Source organism: Neomonachus schauinslandi, chromosome 1 (assembly GCF_002201575.2).
Source record: "Neomonachus schauinslandi chromosome 1, ASM220157v2, whole genome shotgun sequence".
NCBI lineage: Eukaryota > Metazoa > Chordata > Mammalia > Carnivora > Phocidae > Neomonachus > Neomonachus schauinslandi.
The window spans coordinates 92,342,223-92,348,222 of NC_058403.1; positions in this window are offsets into that span (position 1 = coordinate 92,342,223).

A 6,000-nucleotide genomic window follows, 5' to 3' on the forward strand; every position below is an offset into this window, starting at 1 on the left:
AAGAGAAGAAAAAATACTAGTTTTCCCCTCTTTGGGGAAATAGATTTTAAATGGCTAAACTACTAGCCTTAGACTAATAAAATCAACTACCATTTCTGTGAGTCTGACAGGCCCTATTTTTATATGGCCCTGTGCAGAATGGAATGTGTTGAATGGGATAGTAGTGCCATTGTATTGAGTTGGCTCTGGCGATTGAGGGACTCTATAACACAACCTTCCCTCAGCTATTAGGCAACAGATCGGGGCAAAAGATGGGACGACTGATGAGGTCGGACAAAGAGAGCTTCTGGGAAACAAACTAAAAAAAACCAAATTTATATATATATATATCTCCATATATATATATATACATAAATATATATATATACACACATTCTTTTTTTAATGCACAAAGCCTCTAGCTAAGAGGTCACTGGCTTCGGGCTTCATTAGGAGTGAGACTGTTGAGTTCTTTCTGGGAATTGGGGCGTGAATGACATCCAGACTCTGGTCCTTCCCAGCTTTCTCCTGAGGGTGCCACTTTCTCAAGATGAAAACTGTGACTGAAAAAATAATAATAATAAATGTTTCTGAGCTGCCTGTGTTCTCTCTGGGTTGGTGAGAGAAGGGACTAGACTACTAGGCCTGCATGAGACACAGCAGGCCGCACTGGTTCAGAGTTTATGGAACTTAAAAGCAAGGCTTTGGCCGGAATTCTGAGACCCTGATCATTTTCCCTTCCTCCAAATTACCCAACATACGGTAAACAACATTTGTGCAGAGATATGTATGTATTTAGTTCAGGTTGACTTGTGTCCTTATAAACTCTTACTCGGATGATTTGAACTTTTACGTGACTGTCTGGGGTTTTTTTTCCAAAGCTACAAGCATGGCTGCCTGTGGTATCGAGGTGTTGCAAAACGATATCTGTGTTGCGCTTCCTGTTTCAACCTACCTCGTTTCGTTTGTTTTCACTGTTCATCACAGCAGTGTTATCTCCAGGAGACATATAGAGAGCTCAACTGGCAATCTCAGGTGTAGTTAATATTTTTTAAACAAAACAGTAGTTGACCAAATTGTTCTTCAAAAATTAAAAAAAAAAAAAATCCAACATCGACAAAAACTAACGCGGTTTCTGAAAAAAGCAATTACTGTAAAGAGATTTTTTTTTTTTAAAGTCTGTGATCCTACTGATTTTTGCCTAAATACGTTAGCAGCTGATGTACTATTAATGAGAACGAAATAGAAGTTAGGAAAATGGAACCAATTCAATCTGGTGGCTTGGGCAAACGGGGGAAGGGCAGGGGAATTATTGCAGTTTCTGAAGTAGATGATTATGCCTCTCCTGTAAAGGGGGTTATCCTTTGCATTTATTTTAAGCAGATAACGCACAATAATGGAATTGAGGATTATCTTCAGGCCATCACCAAGATGTCCTCATCACGGTCCCTTTAGCTCTCAAAAGCAATGAAATCCTCCCGTTCTCATTTTTACTGCTATGGATCTGCTGCTGAACAATACTATCTTCACAAATTCCATGCAACAAATTTCAGCAATAACTTTTTGGATTGAATTTAGCAACTACTGTAATTGGATGCTGACGTGGACAAAATATATTGATTTGGGTCCCATCCCCAAATGTGATTGCCACCAGTTCTTTATATTGCTGCTGTGGTATTTTAAACCAGAAGCTTCTTTAAATTATGTTGCAAACCGATCTTTGTTTTTATGTTATGTTTTATTTTGATTTCTAAGTGATGAGTTCGAAACACACAGCTTTAAATGATTTTTTTATTGTGGGATTTTGGGTACAGTTAAGAAATAAAAGGGAATCATTGTGTTTAAACATAAGGTAGTTTGTGAATGTATTTTTTAAAATCTAGAGTCATTGAAACAAAAACTCATAAAAACAATATTAATGCAGTCTTGTTTACAGTATGTACAGTGACATAACATAGAACATGAGCTTTTTCTGGTGCCAACAACAATAAAACACAGATGTTAAACATCAAGCCATGCCTTTTATATTTTTGTACCAATATTTTACATGGGGTACAAGGCAAAACTAAATTTAAAAGGGCCCCTAACAAAGCTGTCTTCCTTAACAGATATCTAAAGAATTCCTTGAAGCTTTTATCTTCAAAAATACATTTTCTTCCATCAGGACAAACCCCAGCCCTGATACACTGAGACCCCGGTCATGCAGAGTATTTCAGACTATTGTTCTTATGGCTCATAACAATTCCCAACTTTCTGGTTTGTTTTCTTTCTTTCTTCTTTCTTTCTTTCTTCTTTCTTTCTTTCTTTCTTTCTTTTCTTTCTTTCTTTCTTTTTTCTTTCTTTCTTTCTTTCTTTCTTTCTTTCTTTCTTTCTTTCTTTTTTATGGTGGGAGAAGGGTTGTGCTTTTCATCCATCTTAATAGCACCTTAATAAAAATTTCTTTAATTTTGAAACTAGTTAGTTTCAGTGTTTAGTTTTAGTTCTTCCCAGAGGGGATTTTGTTTCTGGAATTGGCTCATTTTATTTTTGTTGTTCTACAAAGGGAAACTGAGCCCTCCCCCCAAAGTCAGTTTTGCTAGATCTTTTCAGTCCTTATTGCTCTAAATTTGATAATCATACCATAAAATCCACGGAGCCTGCCCAAACCATAGTCTTGGCCCAGGTTCTGACAGGTGACCATCATTCTAGGGTGCCGGTCAGGGGAACTGCAGTATGGATTCCTGCGTCCGGTGGGTGGTAGAAACAGATGACCTCTAGGATCTCCGTTTGAATGGTGAGAGCCCTCCCCATGCCAGTTACATCCTGACCATTGCCAGTGCACACAATATGAATGAAGACAGCATGCGCTAAGTTCCACACAGAATTAATGGCTCTGTTTACATAAATGTCATTATTTTTCTTGACTTTTAAATGATGCTTCAAGAAGACCTAGAGCTATTAAAACAGTATAGATCAAGGTCCTGAGGAAATCCCACAAGGCCACCTGGACAGGGACTCCATTTTTCTAACACAATGCCATTGCTTTCTAAGATACACGTCTCACATACTTGGCATCAAGTACACATTTTTAAAAAGCATCTTCATTCCTGGTTGTCAAGACCTACTAACAGTTTTCTGTCTGCTCTTGTGACTCATTGGTCATTGGTGTCTCTGGTCCCTCTTGTGTGGTAGATTAGAAAGATATGTGAAAGTCAGGTCAGAGCCCTTTTGGTTTTGTCCGCTGCCAGACAAAGAAGTGCCTGAAGTCTGACCTCCCATTCCATGAAGTTAAAAAAAAAATTTTCTTTTCTTTCCTATTATGTGTACCAGTTCCCGTCACTGTATTCTGGAAATGTGGAAGAGCTCTTTGTGTCAATAGTGTTTGCTGTCTTTGGAAGTCTGCTTGAACAGGCATCCCTGCATTTGTGCTGATTGCTTTCAAATATAAGATGTGCTACCTTATTTTTAAGAAAGAAAATAAAATTTGTTTTAACCCACTGGAGGAAAACAGGAGAAATATCCACAACACACTGATAACAATTCTGAATCATCCTCCCAAGCCCCTGATGTTCCAAAATCCTTTCTGATACTATGTTCTGGCCATCTCAACAGTTTCTGTGAATTATCAGTTACCTTTTAGTTCATTCCTCAAAAATTTGAATCTGACCAAATCAAATAAGCATAACAAACAAATCTATAACTGGCCTCCCTTGAGACAACATAGTTATAACAAAATCCAGAAGTCCAAATGTGATTTCGTTTACCTGCCAATATTTCTCAAATGCCACTACATTTTGGCTTTGCTGAGTATAGCGGTATCTGGAGCCCTAAGGTGTGCTGTCCTTTCATGGGTCTCAAAATGGTATAAACTGAACTGTTTTCAGAAGCCCCAGCAGAGAAGAAAATCCCTTGAGAACTTTCAGGTTCAAAATTAACCATTCGGACATTTCTACCAAGCATTTTCTAGGGTTGATTTCTATACTGTATCATTGTTCTGGGAATTTTTCCACAGGCAACTAGAATATTCAAAACATTGCATCGTGGTAAGCAGTAGGGGACCCTAACTCTGCTGTGATCTTTATTTTTCTAAGCCTGCCATTCCAGGAAGTGCCAGAATGCACCAAAACTAAACTCCCCATAAAACTGTGCTCTTAAACAGAAGTCCCTGGATACGTTTTTGAGATATTTTAAATCCAGATCAAAATCCTGGACCCTATGTCCATGAGACCAAACATTTGGGTGAAGACTAAAAAACACAGAAATAGAAATGTTCTAAAAGATTACAGATTTTTTGCTTTGTGTAGGTATCTTCCAACTAACTCAACTCCTTGCATGATAGTTTGGTTTTGATGGTTTGTTTTTATCCTCGGTGCGTGACATTGCACTGCTGAGCCTGAGCAAAGGCTGGTGGAGAGGTGAGTTTTCATTTCCAGCAGTGGGTTATTATGTGTACATAGCAAATAGCCATGCCCCAGTTGCCCCTTCCTCTTAATCTCTTCCCCCGGCGTTAGTGTGAAGGAATACTGTATTATGCTTTGTTTAAAAACCTCAGTTATTACCCTGAATCAGAATTTCAAATGTTGGGTGACAGCAAGAAATCACAGCAGGGAAAAAAAAAAAAAATGACAGCCTGGATGAACTTTAAAATTGGATGTTGTGAAACTATTTTTGTGCATTTTAGCTGTCTTATTTACAATGTCAGCATAACTGTAGAGATGCCAAATTTACAAGATTGGGAAGGGAGACTATCATTCTGCTATGCCTACAAGTGTCTACATTGTTGAAATCTCCAGTTTTCTAAAGTGTTTCACATTGTCAGAATTATGCTGAAACTGGGTAAATCTCACCTGTGTTAGGGTATAAAAGAAAATATTCTTGGCATATTTTCTAGTCTGAACCTTTTGGGTACTTTCCAGTATTCTTTCCCTGCATACAAAAAGCCTTCAGTGGTTGTGCATAGTTGTTCTGAGCAGTAGCTAGAAATGATTTGGTGGGTTCTAAGCCAAGGTTTTCCCATAGAGTCACTGCCACGCCTTGGAATATATTATGTTATCTCTGTCAAAGTGTAATAAAGCATTAATAGTAGTAGGATGCCTGCTTGTTCCTCATTGCCACTTCCAGACTATTATCCGTCCCTCCTAAACACCCAATGCTTTGAAGCTCTTGCCATCAATGTACAAAGTCCCTATCTACCTTCCAGGCCTCCCTCGAAGTGCTTAAGTATTTTCAGTTTTGGTTCGCTGTCACTGGCTCCAACACCCCTTTCTTAACTCTTGGTGATTGCGATATCCACTTGGACAATCCTATAAATACCCTGCTTTCTTGGTTTCCTGGTCTTGTCCAATGAAACGTATTACCAATTACTACATTGCCTCCTTAATTCATAGCAGGTGGCTCTTCCTATTTGCTCTGGGTAGCTCCCCTGCAACCTCACCAAATAAAGGCCACTGGCCCAATAATTCCTTCCCTCTCCTGTATCCCCATTTTCCCCCATCCCATTGGAGGATTTCACTACATTCATGCTGGTATCTCTTGTCTTATAAACACTCACCTTGACCACCTTACCCTAACTACCATCTTATTTATCTGCTCCCCTTCACAGAAAAACTCCTCAGAGGGAATTATGTATACTTAGTGTCTTCAGTGGCCTTGGTCTCTTGAACCAACTTAAATCAGGCTTTCATCCCCACCATAATAGCTATTGCTAAGAAAAATGTGATCTCCATGCTGTTAAATGCAATGGTTAGGTCTCTGGCTTCATGCTTTTGACTTCTCGGCAGTCTTGAACACAGTTAATAACAAATGCCTTCCTGAAACACTTTCTCAGCTCTGGAATATCCCTCATGTTCTCTCATGTCTCTGGCCACTCATTCTCGGTCCTGGAGTACCCAGCACTGGACATTCCCTCTCTAAATGATCTTTGCTGGTGTTGGGACTCTATCCACTGAAACACCCACATTTTTAACTCTAGCCCTAACCTCCTTCCTGAATGCCGGAGTTCTATGTCTAACTTCTTACTTGGTATCTTCATTTGGATGTCTA